General features: G+C 43.5%; 1 protein-coding gene across 1 annotated transcript in view; it reads right to left on the bottom strand.

Annotated features, from left to right (window-relative positions):
• Nucleotides 1–3284, bottom strand: part of RBM47 (RNA binding motif protein 47) — a 70325-nt gene extending 67041 nt beyond the window's left edge. Inside the window, exon 1 of the mRNA XM_021701619.1 lies at nucleotides 3263–3284. The gene's annotated coding sequence lies outside the window, so the exon portion shown is untranslated. The remainder of the gene's footprint in view (nucleotides 1–3262) is intronic.
• Between the last annotated feature and the right edge of the window lie 17734 nt (nucleotides 3285–21018).

The following is a 21018-nucleotide window of genomic DNA, read 5'->3' as shown; positions in this document are numbered from 1 at the left end:
TATGCACTTAAGCAAGAAAACTAGTACTTTCTTGGCTGAAAATCTTTATAAAATGATTTGTAGTCCTCGCTATCGTTTTAAAACAGACACGAACTGAGCACATTCCTCTTGGTGAACCAAGGTTATCCTTAGAAACTTACATGGTCAAGGTGGGCTGAGATTGAGTAATAACTTCAGGAGCCATCGCTTCTATACTGATGACAGTAGTCTTTGCCCCTTCCCTGATATCTGGGGCTATTTCTTACTGTCACCTGCCTGTCTCTGAGGATCCCGATCCTTCCCATTTGCTTCCTTTCATGCATTTATTCGGAGAGTTGGTACCTATTTTTTTGAATGCCTACTATGTACTAAGCACTGCAGATAACTGTAGTGATAAGACATTCATGATCCATGACCTAAGGGGACTTGTATTTTAGCAGAGGAGTCAAGTATAAAATAAATGTGATGACTCTCTTAAAGGGGGAAGTACAGGACCTAATTTAGGAGGTCTGGAGTGACATTTAGGAACTGAGAGATGAAAATCAAGCCCAGAGGGGGCACCTGGGTGGCTCAGTCATTAAGCGTCTGCCTTCAGCTCTGGTCATGATCCCAGGGTCCTGGGATTGAGCCCTGCATCGGGCTCCCTGCCCAGCGGGGAGCCTGCTTCTCCCTCTCCCACTCCCCTGCTTGTGTTCCCTCTCTCGCTGTGTCTCTCTCTGTCAAATAAATAAATAAAATCTTTAAAAAAAAAAAAAGAAAAGAAAAACAAGCCCAGAGTGAGACCTTAGTGCTAGCTGAATGAATGAATGTAGGCATGAATGATCATTAGCGAACAGAGAAGCCAGAGTTCTGAATTACTGTGCACTGAGAAACTAGGAATTTTATCAAAAGATGCCTAAATCAAGAGTCAACAGGCACTGAGTGAGGCCCTGATGAATTTAACGTTGTGAGGACTGTTTTTTTGCTTGAAGACACTGAATTACTGGACAAGTGAAGAATTTTTACTCATTGCTCAACTAACCTATACGTATTTAGTTTTCATTTCATGTTACCAAAACAAAACCAGCCCAAAATAGCCCAAATCTTTATGATGATTCCTCAAGCTTGCCTGCGTGGTTCTGACCCCCAGCTCCTACGAATATGACTTTTCTGGTACAGTCACCCAAAATCACCTGGAAAGGTAGTTGCCACCCATGCACACTTCCTGTGACAGCTCTGTCCAAGCAAGCCAAAACAGCCCTGGCTCCTCGGGCTTTATTAAAGGTTGCGAACTGCCACCTCATTTGGGGCCTGTTATTGTCCCTGAAGAGTTCACCTTCATGTCATATTACAAATCAAGAACTTGCATGCCAAGGGATAGAAGGACGGGATGACAACACCCTTTGTGGAGAGACTACATAATGATATACCTTTTAAAGCCAACCTGATCCAGAAACACTATCATCATGTCACATGTAATAGCAGCCAAGTTTATAATGACAGAGATATGAGCCAATTTATTCAGGGCTTAATCTGATGTATGCATTGACCCATCAACAAACTATCATCTAACTGTAAGAACTCCTAGCAAGAGGCACAAATGTAGCCTTTGGCGATCACAGTTTCTTAAGAGTTCCACGTAGGTCTTTGGGACTCGAAACCTGAAAAAGCTAATAAACAAAGGAACTACACCAAATAAGGATTTTTCCCAATGAAATAAAGGGAAACGAGGAATGACAAGCATCTGGAAATGGTACATTTTTAGACTTTTTCCCAGAGTCTTTTGGTTTATCTGATAAGATTTCAAACATAAAACTTCACCAATCTAGTTTAGACACGGTGGATGAGCTCCTTCACTGGTAAGGGTCTATTTGGATTTTTCTGGCATCACAGATGGTCGAAAGTTTCACAGACTCTTAAGCATCTAAGTACAACTATGGGGCAGACAAGTAGAGAGCGAATATTCTTCCCTCTGTTTTGGAATCTTAAAAAAGGGGTAAGAAAAAGTTAAACCACTTGTCGAAAGTTACATAAACATTCAGCCATCAGGGCAGTGAAACAACCCGCCGCTAAACCCGATTTTCTGATACACGTACACAAATAATCAAATCTGCTATCCCTCGGGGTGACCTCCACCGCTGTTAGATTTAGTCCTATTTGCCTAAATACACAAAGCCACAGTGAAGTTCTCTCCCCATGAAGGAAGTTCCCTCTAATTTTGAAACAATCATTACTTCCAGCCATTTTGCACTGACTGGGAACTTGCCTGAAGAAAGACTGTTGGCTTCTTACCGCCAGTGTAAAATGTCCAAAAATAACATTTTTTTTTTTCATCATCAATGGGCTCTTCACTTTAGCACTGTCTTCATACTTATGTCTCCCACTACATGGGTAAATGGGCCAAAGATCCCATGTTTGTTATACTGTATATATTATACTGTGATTCCCTTCCTCAAGAACTGGGCATTACAGAGATCTTTCAGAGCTAACCTTTTTCTAGATCTTTCCTATTTATTGTTTGGGTTTTAGTCACTAATAACATGGATGCAGGTATCTGTATCCAGGAAACCATTATTACAACTGATCAAATGTTAAATATCCGGTTAAGGCTCTAGTTTTATCATATGTACTCACTTTTTTTTTTTTTTACCAAAAAAAAAAAAAAAAGCTAGAATATGAATACTTAGTATTTCCAAGAAGTATTTAGTCATTAGTTTTCCAAAAATGATCTACGAACAGTAATATAGTCATACCTAGGGACCGTGTTCTAAAAACAGATTTGAGGAAAAGAAGCAGTCTTTCAAACTGACCTTTACTTTGGTATCTTGTCAAAATTCAACAGAAAAGGTGGGGAGGAAAGAAAGCTTAAAAGTATTTTCCTGAAACCAGAACCACCATTTAGCAAAAGCTGTTAATGGCATGAGTCATGGGGCACACCAAAGTGCAAGTCACAAGGTTACAGGTCGCCTCCTAGAAACACCACACCTGGTTCCGAATTCTTTGCTAAAGCAAATGCTATTCTAACATTTGATTCAGAGCACTGTAAAACCTCAAGCCCAGAAGATTTCACCTGACTCTCCATGACACCCAAGTCCCTGGAGCAAAACCGAAAACAATGTTTGACCGAAAGTGAAGATTACAATGATCCGGAGACTCCGAGCCACTGAAAAATAGTTTTCAAAGACATGATTTTTGCCCCCCTCTCCTCCCCTCCCCACTCCTGCCCCTTCGGCCAAAGGCGACCCAAAATGTGTGTAATCTGAAATTTTAAATATTTTTAAATATGAAAGTACGAAACAAGTACCTGCCAAACACCTGGAGCTCTCTTTCCCCTGCTTCTCTCCTCCCACACTCTGGCAACGGAATGCCCTTCAAAACCATGGCTCAGTGCTTTTGGTAAATGTTTTACGAGACACTAAACAGCCTTGTGTCCCACCCTCAGAGCAAACACCATTGAGAGAACACAATATAATGGTTGCAAAGATATCGTGTGATGTACAATAATGCAAATGAACAGGCAGGCTCTATTTCTACACTTCCCCGTAAGGGGGAAAAAAATTCCTAACTTTGGGGGGTGTAAAGCTAGCAGGAAGGGCTTGCAGAAATAAACCTTGACACCAGAAGCATTACAAGGTGTGTGTGTGTGTGTGTGTGTGTTAAAGCAGCATTATGATAAGTCATTGTTCTAATCCCCAAGCAAGCCTTGGCTTGCTAAACTGAAAAAGTGTCAAAGGCAAGAGCTAATAAAGGGTAGAGTTCACCATCGAGCCTGTAGACAGACACAGTAGCAACTACACATTTACCACCTATTTCTACTTATCAGAGAAAATGCAACTTGAAAAAGCTTTCCTAAACCATCTTGCACAAAAAGCAAAATGTATGCCCCGTTTTCTATATTCCTCAAGTAATTCACAGTTAAAAACCAACTCTGCTCCAAACCAGAAGTTTTGCATTCCATTCAAGTTAACAATTACAACCGGAGGATAACAGAAACTTGCTGGCACTGAATTACTAGCATACCCAGAATGTCAGGTGCCTCTTGGTACCACCAGGGTTAACACGATAAAGAGAGGGTGCTCGGGGATCATCTGCCTGGTTTTACCGAAACTATATATGGAGATTGCTGGAGTCTGGAGCCCATGTGGGCGGCACGCACCTACCTGCTCTTGGAGCTCTGAGTAGGACAGTCTGAGAAATGAGAAAGTAGAATTATTTAGCAACTGTCAAGCCTACTCGCTTAAAGGAGACCAAGGCTGTCTAGAGAAGAGAGAACTGACTTTGGCTCTGAAATTACACACAGCTTAGTTAGGCAAATAAGAAAAGCCATTCTCTTATCCCCACCCTCTATCCCAGTCTCTAGGAATACTCCCAAGTTTTGCATTTCATACCTTTAGGATGTCTAGTGGGGTAGAAAGAAAACCAAACACAAACCTGAGATCGTGGCTTTTCTACACACCAGCTGTGTGACCTTGAGCAAATCATTTAACCTCTCTGACCCTGTTTCTTCATCCAGCTAATAAAAAAAAAATCTAGAACCAGGAAATGTATCCCCAAGAACTGATAGCTCTCCCAATCTGAGAGCCTAGACGATGGCAAAGAGCAGTTCTTTACATTTTCAAAACTTAAGGTTTTCCAATCATAAGGGTTGTTGCAATTTATTTTGTCCCCCTACCTTATGTATATAGGTCCCATTTTATTTTTAGTTTCCTCATATTACAGATGCCCCAGGTTAGCACTATGACTAAGGGCAATTGACTTCTCTTCGGTCTAACTGACTGATCTACCTTGGGTGGGTGTCCTAAATGGTGGTTTATCTGCCTCCCAGGGGCAACCTTGAGGGGCCTCCCAGCCCTCAGCCTGAGCTGTCCTGTCCTTCTGTTTTCACATTTCCCCTCTTCATGAATCCACCTGCCCTTGAATGCAACCAGCTACCTGCCTTGTAAAGTCTCATCCTGGCCTCACCTTCCCTTTCCTTCTCTCTTGCTTTTTTCTCATTTTCTTTCTTTTTCTCCCTCCTTCCCTCCCTGCCTTGCCCCTCTGAGAGAGAGGATGGGGACGTGGTGGAGAGCAATTACTCTCCTCATCCGATTTCTTCCTTTATTTTATGTGTCATATCAAGCAAGGGAGGGAAGTCAAATGTTTTTATCATCCAGATTCTACTGACAAGAGCCCTGAGATCCAGAGATTCAACTGGTCTCAGGCCAATTGCTGACGGCGCTCCACAGCTCCGCTTTCCTCACTGGGCAGGGTTTCCCTACCACTGCTCAGGTGTGGGGCCGACCCCCAGCCCCAGAGGCCCCTCAGTGCCCCAGAGTCCCCACCTGGTCTGGCCGGTTCTCCCTGCCCATCATGCCCATTTCCCCCTTGGATCACTCATCTCCTCGTCTCCTTCCTTCTTCCCTCTTGGCTGGTCAACCTCTTATTCTGTTTTTAGGGTCTATCTCATCGGACCCCTATAACCCTCTTCTGACCACTGCTATCCCTGCATGCCTTTCTTTAGGCAAACCTAACAGGAGCAGATCTCCAAAGTGATAAACCTGTAAGTCTGAGGAGTAATTACTCACTTCCTAGGAGACCTTCCTTACGAGGGTTCCTTTGGGGTCACGTATCCCATGCCACCCCGCACCCCGCTATGTGTGTGTACGTCAACTGCTTTCTGGACCACCAGAGCACCCACCTCTGTGCCCAGGGATGGAGTCCAGGGCTTAGTGTTAAGGAACATATTAGAATTTTGATGGAAAAAAGATGTGAAGACACAGTATCTGAATCTAAAGCAGGGTCTCAATGGGGTACACTTTATGTAGAAGCAGAGACCTGAGTTTAGGGTTTTAATGTCCTTGCTTTGCCCTTTTTTCCTCTGTATTCAAATAAGGATAAGGAAAGTGGGTTATAAAGACAAGATAACATATAAGCTAACCATCAAATTGTGCTGTGAGACCAGCATCATTTACTAAATGTCTGCAATGACCAGGAGATCGACATATATGTCACCTCACATACTGCCATCAGACAGGAAGAGACGGGCTCAGAGAGACTGCCCCTGGGCAGGCAGCTGATAATGGCAGAACTGAACATCAGAGCAGGTCTGCACCCTCACTCCCAGCCTGAGTGGTCCCAGTGCCACAAACACACTGCCCACCGCAAGGACGTGGCTATTGCCCCAGTCAAGGGCCATCTTGCTGGTGTTTCCTGCCACCCTGTGTTCAGAACCTGCTTGACCCTGTTCTTCCACTCTACTCCTTCTCCTTGGCCTCCCCACCCTCCTCCCTCCACCTTTTCTTCTTGTCCCAAAGACAAGCTGTCCTGTCCACTTCGCAATCTATTGGCAAACTCTAATATAGGGGCCCTCATATGACCACAAAACTTAACCATACAGACAGTATGGGTTGTCCCACTTCAGGAGGCCTTTTATATTCACTTCCTCTGTGGCTGCAAATTCGGTATTTGACCTTTTTTTTTTTAATTTTTATTTCATTTATTGATTATTAATTTGATGAAAAGATACATTAAGGCTGAAAAGTTTCATTCTTGTCTATTATTCAAATGAAATCCCTACAAACTCCAAAATGAAATTCCCCAATTTTAATATAATAAATTTGTTTTGACAAAATGAACATGATTTTGTTTCATGATTCCATAAATGTGAATAAGATATTGTATTTCAGTGCTTTTTCATTCTCTCCTGTCTTGTGATGACATTAAAGTAGAGATTACATTAACTTTTCAGAAAATACTTCCTAGACTGACCCTCACGCTTCCCATCGGTTAACTCTGGTCTCTTTCTCCTATCCCGGGAATCCTGACACAAAGGGTAAACACATTTTGATGTAAGTTTTGGATAAAATAATTGTATTCCACTCTGTCTCCAGTGACTAGTTCTTTTTTTTTTTTAATTTTTTTTTATTCTTATGTTAATCCCCATCGGTATTTGACTTTAAACACTGCAGGCTGGGTTAAAATTCCCTGTGCAATAGATACAGTATTTGGTGCACTACTGTATTCAAATATTATATTTCATGCTGCTCAGAAACCAAATTCTGTGTTCCTGAGAAAGAACCATGCCTTCTCCACAATATAAATGCTTCATAATAGTACATTTCCCCATTTCCAGCCATATAGTTCTAAGTCAAGTTTTTGCTCTATTGTTTATGCCGGTGTGCAATTTTTAACTGCAAAGTTCCAATAGGGCAGAATAATCAAATGCTAGCAAGTGTTACTCTATTACCCTGGGACTGTTCCAAAGCATCTGTCAGTTCAAAAGGCCCCCTTCCAGCTTAGATATCCTTGAGTCTAGCATGTATTTCTCCTGCAGGATGGTTCCAGATTCTAGAAGGGATTTTGACTTCCCTTGGACACTAGGGGATAGCAGAAGAGGAAGCAGCAAAAGGTGAAGATTGTATTTGGAGCTGCCAAGACTCCCAGAAGTTGCCAAAGGCCTTGGCACTCCCCCTGAATCAGCCATGCCTCTTCAGTTCTCTAGAAGGGGGCTTCAAAGAACCTTACAAGTGTGGCCTCAGAAACTGCTCATCACCCACCCCAGCCTAAACTCAGACCCCAAGCAAGGTGTCCCAACAGCCCTTGATGTTTTCCCAAGTTGCCCAAAGAAGGAGAGCTGGCACAGGTGAGAAGAACAGATGATGAATCTTCTCTGTCCAACACGGTCTTTCACTGGGACTAGACCAGCAGCTCTCAAACTGAGGTCCGCGGACACTCTAAAGGACCCTAAGACTCTTGCAGAGATCTAGAAGGTCAGGGGCGCCTGGGTGGTGCAGTAAGTTGAGCGCCCAACTCTTGGTTTCGGCTCAGGTCATGGTCTCAGGATTGTGGGATCGAGCCCTGCATAGGGCTCTGTGCTCAGTGCGGAGTCTGCTTGGGATTCTCTCTCCCTCTGCCCCTCCGATCATTCTCCCCGCCGCCACAAAATAAACAAACAAATCTTAAAATAAATAAATAAAGAAGTCTATAAGGTCATAACTATTTTCATAATAATTCTAATATTTTTGCCTTTTTCACAGAGTTGACACGTGCACTGATGATGTAAAAGCCGTGGTAGGTATAGCAGCATAGAATAAGGCAGAGGTACCTTTTTCACTACCAGGCACTCAAAAGTTTGTTTTGTTTTGCTTTGTTTTGTTTTCTTTAGAGCCCATTTTGCTCAAGAACATACTTGATGATGCAAGAAAATACTAATTTTATCATACCTTAACTGCTAAGTATGTATCTCTGTCACCTTCTGTGTGATGAAATGGGAAGTAGGCATAAAGCTCTCTTGCTGCACATGAAATTATGATGATAGTGTCAAGGAAAATCACTTTTGTGGGGTACAGAGTGAATTGTAGCTGTTTTTGTCATGGAGCACCATTTTTACCCGAATGAATGACTGATAGAACCATGGTTATTCACACTCGGATATTTGGCAGACATTTTCTGGAAAAGGAATGAAGTGTGCCTGTCACTTCAAAGAACATAACTGACAGCACTTGTTTCCAGGGATAAACCTCAAGCTCTCAAGTCAAAAGTTAAAATTACGGAGAACCTGTAATTGTCACCATGCACTGGACGGTGTGCCAATAATTAAAGGCTTCTCGGTTGAGATTAGTTGTGATGTTAACAAATGTGATGATTTTTTTTAAATATCATATAATGAAATGTGTCAATATTTAGAAGATCTTCACAACTCAGTAAACCAATATTTTCCAAATGACCAATTCATAATGTTACAGAATCATGCATGGGTAAAAGAGCCATTCAAAGTACAAGATAAATGGGTGGATTTTAATGTTATAGAGTGTGAAAAGTTGATACTGTTTCAGATTCCAAACTGCAACTAACTTTTTTTTTTTTTTTAAAGATTTTTATTTATTTATTTGTCAGAGAGAGAGAGAGCGGGCACAAGCAGGGGGAGCAGCAGAGGGAGAGGGAGTAGCAGACTTCCCGCTGAGCAGGGAGCCCGATGTGGGGCTCGATCCCAGGACCCTGGGATCATGACCTGAGCCAAAGGCAGACGCTTAACGACTGAGCCACCCAGGTGTCCCAAACTGCAACTAACTTTTAAGAACAATCTCTTCTTGAGAGTTTGGATTTTGTATCAAAGAAGAATGTTTATGATTATCTGAAAAGGCTACTGAAATACTCTTCCTTTGTCCAACTACGTATCTTTGTGAGGCTGAAATTTTCTTTATAAAATTTTGTGAAAATAACATATCAACAGACTGAAGACAGAATCAAATATAAAAAAATAGCTCATTTCTATCAAGCCAGTCATGAAAGATATTTGCAAAAACATAAACAATGCACTCTTCTTACCATTTACTTGTTTTTGGAAGTACAATTTTTTCATAAAAATGTTATTTATGTTCTTAATACAGGAGTTCACTATTGTTATTTTTGAAGGAATTAAGTAAATATTTTTTTAATTTCTCAGTTTGAATTCCTAACGTGGTCAACAGCAACAGGTACAACCCACATAAACAAGAGCACTTTGGGTCCCCATAATTTTTTAAAATGCAAAGATAGGGTTGTCCCCGATTTAGCAAATAAAAATGAAGGACACCCAGTTAAGTTTGAGTTTCAGATAAATAAGAAATGATAATTTCTTATTTCACCGGTAAAAGTACCCGTGAAATATTTGGGACATACTTATACTTAAAAAATTACTTATTGCTTACCTGAAGCTTATCTGAAGTTAATTGAACATTTTTAAATTTTCTTTGCCTATTAAGATGGACTGAGCTCCAGAAGTTTGATTAACACTGCACCAGACCACACCCTTCACATCTGTGCTGAAACACTAAAACCAACATTTATTAGGCATCCACTGTATACCAGACCCAGTGCTAACTTCTTGACATATACTACCTCTTCAGTCTCCCCCCAGTCCTATGTGGCAGGGATCTTATGATCCCTACTTTACAACGAGGAAACAAAAACCCAAAGAAGTCAAGTGAAGCTAATTACTGGTGGAAGGCAGGACTGGAACCCACCCCCTCAGTTGCCAAAATCTCAGCTTGTAACTATGAGGCTTAAACTGAAATCTGAATTCGGGGAGATTCCCAAAGATGATGGTTTTTCTGCATTTGCAATTCAATCTCCGATGCTTCTCTCCTCCTCTCTCTCTCTCCCTCTCTCTCTCTCTCTCTCTCTCTCTCTCTCTCTCTCTCTCTCTCAGCTCTCACACAGTTGTGTGTTCGGCTATCTGAGCAATGGCGAAACCCAAGGCTGTGTGGCAGGGAGTTCTATCCAGAACTGGCCGTCAGCATTTTGGCCCAGAGCCAACTTCTCTAATGGACGCTCCCCTGGCCATGACAGCGGCATTGTTCCAGGCTGCGAATTCTAGAATGGAGCATGGTGCACAGGCACTACTCATCACTATTAATTGGAAGCCACTGGGATTTGGTGCTGAGCTAGACTCATCCTTGAGAATAAACTGGGAATTTCTCCAAATGAATCTGCACCAACCGAAGCAAATGCAACCATCGTTGTAAGCAAGCCAAGGTCCTGTTTTTTGTACGATCATGACCCAGGCCACTGCATATATTTAATGAGCTCGGGCTCAACAGTAACAAACGAGGGAAAGTAAATTTTTTTTTTTAATTTTATTTATTCATTTGAGAGAGAGAATGAGAGAGAGAGAGCACATGAGAGGAGGGAGGGTCAGAGGGAGAAGCAGACCCCCTGCTGAGCAAGGAGCCCGACGTGGGACTCGATCCCGGAACTCCGGGATCATGACCTGAGCCGAAGGCAGTCGCTTAACCAACTGAGCCACCCAGGCGCCCGGGAAAGTAAATTTTTTTATGATCCAGCACGGGGGGGGGGGGGGGGGGGGGGCGGGCAAGGGTATGCCCTCACGGTGCCACAGGATCTTCAAATACAAAAAGTGAATTTGCCTGCAGCCAACTAGAGGCCCTGCCCCAATCACCAAAGGCTATAATGTAACATAGAAAGTGGTAAACAGAAAGGGAGGGAGACAGATGCCAGTCTTTCATATGGGGGGAATTTCTTTAACAAAGGGAAGATTTACATTTCAAATCTTTTTTTGTTTTGTAAATTTGGATTTTTATTAGATGCGAGGTAAACTGGACTATACTGGGGGCAGTTGTCTATACAGAAGCCGAGGGTGAGAGAACTCTGAAAATGAGCCTAGAGGAGGGAATGGGACAGGGGACGAGAAGGAAATGGGTACATCAGAAAAGGAAAAATGCCCAAATCTGGGTGTTGGATAAGTAAGAAGAGGTACATTTTAGAAACCAAGACTTGGTGAAGGCCTCGAGGAGGACAGGCCTAGGTGGAAAGAAGGTTTGGGAAACCCAAGGGACATCCAAAGGAAAAGGGTCCTTGTTTTACTTTTAATACTCTCTGCTTTGTAGTTCGCCTCAGGCCCACCTAGCAGGGCTGTTCCCTGAGTTCAGACCCTGGCCCAGCCTTGCTCGCCCCTTTATCTGCTCGCTCAATCTGGATCCCCCAAGTGCTGAAAGGGCAAGGGGCAAGAGAAAAAGAACAAACTGAGAGGCAAGCCTGGGCTCTCTCCTTAGATAAGCTTAGGAGGTGGAGGATTCTGGAAGCTCTCCCCTTCAAGGGGCCTTCAGAATTCATTCTCGTGACTGCTGAATGTCAAAGAGGACACAGCCAGAAACTGGGACTCATCAACTTTCCAAACTCGGGGGGGGGGAGGGGGTTCCTGCATGAAGATTCTCTCCCTGTGCGCGCCCCCCGACTTGCACGCATGCACACACGTGTGCACACACACGCATGTGCTCTCTCTCCTGCTCTCTCAAAGAAATAAATAAATCTTTTTTAAAAATTTTAAAAAATAAAAGTGAACACTCCATATGTATCACAAAACTGCAAACCTTGAAAAATCCGTTGGTATAGCCTACACTTGAACTGTTTACGCTTGGAAGACACAGACCTACTTCAGTTAAATGAGATATTCCAAGTCACATACTAATTGGCAGAGGAACTGGGGCCACAAACTCCTGGTTTCCAAATTAGTTCTCTTTTTACTGTTCTACTTTACAGCACATTGCCAAATCAGTACTAAAAATTCACGTCGACAGATGCTTCCAACGTACTTCCAACGTGCCCAGCACCGGCTAGGCGCTCCAGGGACACAAAAAAGAGAGGAATCCTGCCCAAAAAAGGCTTCTGGCCTCACTGAGAAAACAAAGCACACACCAAACACATATATTCTATGTCACGTTGTTCCATAACTCTGCTCACTATGACAGCCAGCAGCCACATGGGGCTACTGAGCCCTTGAAATGTGGGTCATGTGACTAAGAAAGTGAACTTGTAATTGTATTTCATTTTAATTAATCGACATTTAAATAGCCATGTGTGGCTAGTGGCTACTCTGCTGGACATCATAGATCTAAAAGAAAGGTTCTAGGTCTGGGTGGAAACTATGTAACATACCTTCTGTCGCCTGCCCCTCTTGTGTCACTGACCGGAACCACAACTGGTCATAGAACTCTTTCCCTCTGAGCACACATGGGCTCTCGGGCTATGTTCAACAGCCTGCACCTGGTCATATATAATGACATCTGTGTGCCCTCCTGATACAGATAGGGTGACAAAGATGAGCTCCAGGGGGAAGGCCTTGAGCTGAGCCTAGAAAGATAGATTTGGACAGGTAAAGAGGAAAGGACAGAGTGTGAGCTCCGGGAGCAGAAGAGCGGAGTAGAGGAACCGGACAGAGTTCTCCTGGCTCTCGGACAGGGAGGATGCTACCCAGCAGGAAGGGAGGACTGGGTTGGGTGTGGTGGGAGATAAGGGGACAGGTACAGGGTGGGGCTAGACAAGGGGACCTTTGGATTCCAGGAGTTTGGACTTTTCTCAATAGGTGCCCCTGAAGCTTTAAGCAGGATAATGACTGGAAAAAAACCAAACATGTTTTAGGAAGGCAAATCTGATAGCACGCCAGAGAGTGGGTTGCCTGATGAAAATATACATTCAGAGACCAGAAAGAAGGCTATTCCTCTTAATGGTTTTGAGTTTCCTTTAGGAAAGTCATACTTGTTTATCAGAGAAGATGCATAAAGCACAGGAAAGCAGGTATAAAATGAAAATCAGACCTCTACTGTCCAAACTCAACCAAGGTTGGCATTCTGCTGTAGTTTCTTCCAGGTTGGTTTTTATCCTTCCCTGGCTATTGCAGTAATTCAGGAATACAGTTATGACTAGAACTAGAAAGGGGGTAGGGTGAACAAAGAGGAAAGGCCACAGAAGAAAGTTTTAAGTGAGGCAGCAGGATGCAGGGGAAAGAGCATTCGCATCAAGGGACCTGAGTTCTAGGCCTGGCTATTTCCATGGGCCTCCTCTCAAACTCCAGACTTGATTTCCTCACTTTATAATCAAGGTACTGGTCTCGGGGCGCCTGGGTGGCTCAGTGGGTTAAGCGTCTGACTCTTGGTTTCGACTCAGGTCATGCTCTCAGGGTCGTGGGATTGAGCCTTGCACTGGGCTCCACACTGGGCGTGGAGTCTGCTTAAGATTCTCTCTCTCCCTCGCCCCCTACCCTCCCACCTCCACTTGCATGCCCGCGTGCGCACTCTCCCTCTCTCTTAAAAAAAGAATCAAGGTACTAGTCTAGACCAACTTCTTAATCTATTCTTTTTTTTTTTTTTAAAGATTTTATTTATTTGATAGAGACACAGTGAGAGAAGGAACACAAGCAGGGGGAGTGGGAGAGGGAGAAGCAGGCTTCCTGCCGAGCAGGGAGCCCGATGCGGGGCTCGATCCCAGGACTCTGGGATCATGACCTGAGCCGAAGGCAGACGCTTAACGACTGAGTCACCCAGGTGCCCCTCTTAATCTATTCTTATTGGTGTCTCGTTAAGGGTGAGATGAGATTTTTGAGAATCTCCCCCAGACATAAAATGGAACTAAAATATGTATATAGGTATGTTTGTGTGTATTTTAAGTGACTATCACCTAGAGACGGCCAGAGTTGTCATAAGACAAAAATGTTTCCCCTGCTCTTGAAACCGTATGAACAGCATCGAGCCTGCTGCGGTCCGTAAGATTTTAGGTGTAAAGTTATTAAGCCGTATGTTCTGAGCAGTGTTGTAGGGAGGAAGTACAGGCATGGTCCACAGGGCTCATAACGGGGTGGTGTGGACAGGGGATCCATTCTCAGCGAGGACCGCACCTTGTATTTTGCTGATCTTGGTCTTAGTTTCAAAAGGACCTCGCTTATTTTGCAGACACTAGATTTTTGCCATTCTTGATGAAAGCAATGTAGTTGTTTGTTACTGTTATCTTCTGGTGGCCCAGGCACCCCACCCCCCCCAATATGGCTGAAGTGACCGCGGTCTACCTAGGAGCCAAAGGATTCCTAAGGCTCCATCCATCTTCACAGACCACAGCGAAAGCAAAAACAAAAACAGCTGCTGGAGGACACAGATTATCTTCTCCCGACAAGGAAATATACCACCATTCACCAGGTTAAGAAGCAACGTCTAAACCAGTGTCTGTCCACAATGGACAGACACGAGAGCCAATGGCAAATTTTTCAAAAAGTATGAATGGCTGGGCTCCTCCTCAGACCAACCGAATCAGAGTCTCAGGGAATGGCACCTGTCATTGGTGTGGGGTTGGTTTGTTTTTTTAAGTTCTCAAAATGACTGAAACCGGAAGTACAAGCAGATGTCCCATAGCAAAAACAGTTCAAGGGGCACAGGAAGAGTGTGGGATCCAGATCTGACCGACTGGTTAAGAGTTGGAGCCAATTCCTTAGTGAGGGGTAAGCGGAGGCCAGCATAGCACCCACCCAGACACTTTATCATTTGCATAGCAAACTCTATATAGTTTCTACTTCAAACTGTAGGATCTGTCATTTTCAAAGCATCCCCTTGTCATTTCCACTTAAGCATGTGTTAGCGAACTCACAGGCTCCGGCCAGTCAATGAACTCTGGGCAATGAGCCTGCCTTTTTCTGAGGATCCCTCGGCCCTCTGAGGAGCCACGAGCCCCACCTCGGTGTGGGGGCCAGCTTTGCCCTATGCCTGTGTGATCTTGTGCAAGTTACATATTCTCTTTCATACCTCCCTTTCCTCACTTGCCAAATTAGTATCCTAACACTTTCTTTACGGGATTTTTGTGGAAATGAAATGAGGCCATCCGAGTAAGACACAAGTTAAGTAAAAGACTTCTTTCATGCCTAGAGCACGTGTAAGCGCGCTCAAGAAATGTTCACTGTCATTATGATTCCCATCATCACCTCTAGGGTTCCTTCTAACTACAATGTCTTACAACCTTAAGAATCCCTTGGTGACTGCACATGTGGAAATGAACAAAAATCAGTAGGTACCACCGACATCCCTAGATGTGAAGATCCGGTCTGTGTCCGGCCCCCTTTCGTGCCAGCCTGACTTCTCAACCACCACTCCATCCTTTGCTTGAGATGCCCCTTGTATTTTGCTGATCTTGGTCTTAGTTTCAAAAGGACCTCGCTTATTTTGCAGACACTAGATTTTTGCCATTCTTGATGAAAGCAATGTAGTTGTTTGTTACTGTTATCTTCTGGTGGCCCAGGCACCCCACCCCCCCAATATGGCTGAAGTGACCGTCAGATACTCCGTTCCTGCCTGCCCTTGCCATGGCAACTATTCACACGGCTGGGGGAAACCTGTCTGAACCAACGCACGGCCCCAGATGAGGCTCCAGCTCAACACAACTGTGATGCATGTCTAATGACTGGTCTGAAGACCTTGTTCTTGGAAACTTCAGGGCTGACATTTCCTTGTTGCCCTTGAAATTTGCCTAAAGGTTCGATGCTGTCGTTGGCCACAGATGTCAGCCTCATGACATTGGACTATTCCTTCTCTCTGCCTTCCGGAGCACCAAATACCCTCCCACAAAACGTAAGGCCACCATCGACCTGTTATTCTGCCAAAAGACACACACATCTTGTTGATGCCCACAGTTTTCTTCTTCCTTGTCCACGGTGGGAACAAATGTCTTCCTCTCAGGAAGACGGTCCTCCTTTTGTCTGCAAACATCCGCTTGTCTGCCATCTGTTATGGCTGAGTCACAGCCCACAACCCCTTTCTACCTTTCCAGTTTTGAAAACAGGTCACCTTGTTTTGCAAATAGCAAGTCATCAAGGAGCAGGTTGCCAAAGGAACACTGGCTCTATGAAACTTTTGCCCATAGGAATGAAATAATTTTTAAAAGGGGAAATCGTCCAGTTTGGGATTAATCACAAACTCCCTGTGGAAACCAGTTTTTCCAAACATATGTTCGTTTGGGTCCAGGAAACCAATCTCAGTATCATCTTGGTTATAGGAAATGTCTCGTTATGAAGTCCCAGATTGACCGTATCTACAAGAGGCTAAGTCTGAGTTGGGCCCAAATACTCTGACGCCAAGTCCTGGAAAGTTCTTTAGTTTATATCAACATGGTAATTAGACATTGATAATTATAAACTGGAAAGGACTTCAGGGTTACTTCTGCATAGGTTCTCAACACCAGCGGGCCTCATACCTGAATTAGCACTGACGTTGAGCTGGGTCAGAGATCAAACAAAAGAAAAGGAGAGTAAGAGATCCTGATGAAAGGGCGATGAGTTTACTCTCTGGTACATCTGGATATAGGTGAGAAAACAGATCCACTAATTTCTACTGCATTTTCAAAAATGCCATTAAATATTTGAGTTTTGATGTTGTTTGTTCTAATGCACTCTTGTTTTATTGTTAATATTTCTTCTTAACTAAACGATTAAACTTGCATTCCCTCCCCTCCCCCCGGGAAGCTCTACGCCCAATATGGGGCTTGAACTCACGACCCTGAGAACTAGAGTCGCAAGTTCCACCATCTGAGCCAGCCAGGTGCCTCTAAACTTTCATTCTTTTTTTTTTTTTTTTTTTAAAGATTTTATTTATTTGACAGAGAGAGACACAGTGAGAGAAGGAACACAAGCAGAGGGAGTGGGTAAGGGAGAAGCAGGCTTCCCGCCGAGCAGGGAGCCCGATGCGGGGCTCGATCCCAGGACCCCGGGATCATGACCTGAGCCCAAGGCAGACGCTTAACGACTGAGCCACCCAGGCGCCCTAAACTTTCATTCTTAAACTCTTCTGGATCAAGGATCACATCTGAGCAACTTTGTATCCCTCATGCACCTGCCCCAGTATCTTTCTTGGGGGGGGGGGGGGGGGGTCCTTTTTTGGTTTTTTAATTTTAAATAAATTAAATTCCCGGCCCTTCCCCCCCCCCCCCTGTGTAGTAGTAAATTATATGGCACAAAGCAAACAGTAAGAAGTATTATGTAAGAGGAAAACATCCCTTCAATTTTGAGGTGAGGAAGCAGAAAAGTTGTGTTTAGAACCTGCCTTTGGAGACTGCCTTGAGCAGTGTGGGGTCATTTTGTGACAGGTCCCTATTAGTAGCTGATTAAACAAAAGAGAATCTCTTTTAACTCATTTTGCTTGACCTTTGTGTGTATGTTTTCCAGCAAGTTTCCTTCATATGGACCACATGAACAGTACAACAGTTAGGGGATGACCTAGGTTCTATTGGAATTACAGTCTGCCTTCTTGAGGGGAAAAAAATAAAAATAAAAATAATAATAATAATAATAATAATAATAATAATGGAAAGATCATTTCCAGGGATTTTGGAAGAACTGTTGCTAAGAAATCTGTTACTGACTAAATAAGAGCTACAATTCAGAAACATGAACAGCATGTTGCCACAGAAAACAATGTTTTTCGCAACCCACCTTCTCCTCCTTTTCAAAAGCAACTTGCATTTCCAAGTTGCAGGTTAAACAATATCCACTTCTTAATTTATTAACTTACTTGGAAGGGGAAGCTAGGCTACAATGCGTAGGAAAGGGTCAGTACTCAAAACATCTTACTATTTCATGTCAAGTTTCCATCAGGAACTCCATAATATTTTTCTCCTTTGCCTTTCCTGGGGATCTCCACCATCTAACCTCTGATGCTCGTATCTTGATGGGGGAGCACAAACTTCCTGTGGCTTGAGAAAAATCAGGTAATAATCTAGATGCTACCTTTTTAAGAGGACTGGCCAAAGAGGTCACCAAAAGTTCATACTAAAAGTTCACATTTCTTTTTTTTTTTTTTTAAGATTTTATTTATTTGACAGAGAAAGACACAGTGAGAGAGGGAACACAAGCAGGGGGAGTGAGAGAGGGAGAAGCAGGCTTCCCGCTGAGCAGGGAGCCCGATGCGGGGCTCGATCCCAGGACCCTGGGATCATGACCTGAGCCGAAGGCAGATGCCTAACGACTGAGCCACCCAGGCGCCCCTCACATTTCTTTATTATCAATCAAGGCCAGTTCTGTATGGAGAAAAGAGACCAATCTTATCTCAGACTGAGGTAAAAAAAAGAAAAAAAGAAAAATCTCTAAAAAAGATTATAAGCCTGTTAAAGAAGATCTGTCTAGCTCTGGTCACCCCCTGCACTAAACAGAACTCTCCGAAAAATGACATCAAATTCGCCCATGATTAAGAAATGAGCAAGCCTGACACGGCTAATTCAATGGAATTGGGGTTCTGTGTGTGAATATATGTGTGTTTGTACATGTACATGTATGAATTTCTGAACCTGCCAGTTTAGTTTACTGACTAAACTTCCTCAGCCCTTGATAGAAATGTCAACATAGAACGCTAAGACTTGAAACCTGAGAATCTCATAATGGTCCAAAAATGGAAGCAGGGTCAAATAGCTGGACTCTGTTCTATTTAAACTATCTTTTTTTGTTGTTTTAATCTGGCATTTGGGTGGGTGGAATCATATACAATGCCTATGATCCCCCTTCCCTGATCACCTTCCTGTGGGAGGGTGGTAAGGGAATTAAGAACATAGATTTGGAGAGAATTCAAAGGCTTCGCAAATGGGACTTGGGATCTAGCTCTAGGAAATAATGCTGATAGAGAAGGAAGAATCTGTCTGAACCACAAAAACAAAAAATCTGATCAGTCTGAAATCAATCTCTAAGGAGCTTTAAAGATCCTTCCACAAACTTGACTGAGTCCTTATTTTGCAACAGACATCTATTCCTCTGAAACCTTCTCTCCCTCTCCCTCTTGCCCAGTTAGGTCCATGCTTACTCCTTGAAGCTGACACTCCTAAGTTGAGACCCTCACAAAGGTTGTTTCTCATTTGGTACAGTCACTACCACCTGCCCCCAAGCTCCCTCTGCCTAGCAAGCCATTCTTTCTTCTTTGGGACTCAAAACACCACTTAGAGTCCAAGAAGCCTTCCCTGGTGGTCACACCTTCTACTTAAGTTAGGTCCTCTGGTTTTATTTATTTATTTATTTATTTTAAAGATTTTATTTATTTATTTGAGAGAGAGAGAGCATGAAAGGGGGGAGGGTCGGAGGGAGAAGCAGACTCCCCGCCAAGCAGGGAGCCCGATGCGGGACTCGATCCAGGGACTCCAGAATCATGACCCGAGCCGAAGGTAGTCGCTCAACCAACTGAGCCACCCAGGCGCCCCGGTCCTCTGGTTTTAAACTCCCTGAACTCCTTACAATTCTTCAGCCCACTCATGACAAAAAAAAAAAAAAGATTGATTTATTTATTGCACCAAGTGTGGAGACCGACGAGGAGCTCGATCCCACAACCCTGAGATCACGAACTGAGCTGAAATCAAGAGTTGGATGTTCAACCAACTGAGCCACCCAGGCGCCCCTACTCTTTTTTTACTTAATGTTTGCCTTGGGACTACTAGACCAGCTTCCTGGGAGGAGAAATCTAATCTGTCTTAATCTCTTAATTACCCAATACCTAGCACAGACCCTGGCACATAGTAGGTGCTCAGAAAATGTTTATTAACCTATTTTCCTGGATCCATATTGATTTCAGGATTAGTATACTATCACTCATGGGGCCCTACAATATGGAGGTTATGCAAATCTTAAAAAGCTTATATAAACCAGATCCATGTGGCTGAAGGAATCCTGCACTTTCTAGGATACCGACTCTAGAAAGACGTATTTTCCCATGCATTTAACACAAATGTGGATTTGGATTCATTCACAGATAAATGGATGGTGACAAATCATTCTGGGGGCACAGCAAGAAGTTATCAGTTGTAAATCTTACAATGTTGATTGCTGGAGGGGAACCTGGCTTTGGATAAGAGTGTCTGATTTGGGGACTGGCTGCCCCGGAGGCTGCTCCATGATCTCACATGGGCTGTCCTGAGGTCCAGCACCACTGCTTATGAGGTCCCAGGGCTACGAATCTCAAAACCACAGTATGAAGTCACCAAAACAATTAGTTCTTCTTTCAGGGTTAGAATCATAAATTCTTTCTTTGAGACATACAAAGTTGTTACTGATTTGCTCTTTAACGTGAAAACAGTCATTCCCGGGGTGCCTGGGTGGCTTAGTCGGTTAAGGTTAAGCGTCTGCCTTCGGCTCAGGTCATGATCCTGGAATCCCTGGATAGAGTCCCACGTCGGGCTCCCTGCTCAGTGGGGAGCCTGCTTCTCCCTCTGCCCCTCACCCCACTTGTGCTCTTTCTCAAATAAATACATAAGATCCTAGGAAGGAAGGAAGGGAGGGAAGAAGGAAGGAAGGAAGGAAGAAAATATTCATTCCGTAGCTCAAAAAAAAAAAAAAAAAAAAAAAACCAAAAAAAAAAAAACTTGCATTCTGTGAAAAATAGGAGGTAGAGAACACATAATGTTGGTCATTCAGGGATTATTCAGAGGAGTGCTGTATGTCACTGAATCTAAGTCTCCGTAAGATGCATCCCAATTTCAGACATGTTAAATGGTGGAGGACAAATGCAGTCTAGAGTTGATGAAATGCAGTAAAAACTATAGGAAGAAATCAGTATTAAAAGAGTTTAAGCAAAGTCATTCAAATGTACCTCCTGTCATTCTTTGTGATTGTGGGAGTCCTCAGAGAGTACTCTGGCCTAGTTACACTAAGCAAACACCCAGAAGCAGAAACAGTATGTGCTGGTTTAAAAAAATAATAGTAATAATAAAGGATTAGCATTTGAATGTCACTATGTAATATTCACCTACTTGTTTCCACCCCTGGATTATGTTCAGTTGAGCCATGGTAAAAATGAAGCC

This window comes from Neomonachus schauinslandi, chromosome 2 (assembly GCF_002201575.2).
Source record: "Neomonachus schauinslandi chromosome 2, ASM220157v2, whole genome shotgun sequence".
Taxonomy (NCBI): domain Eukaryota; kingdom Metazoa; phylum Chordata; class Mammalia; order Carnivora; family Phocidae; genus Neomonachus; species Neomonachus schauinslandi.
The sequence above is the reverse complement of the archived record's forward strand: the minus strand, read 5'-3'. Positions and strand labels throughout refer to the sequence as shown.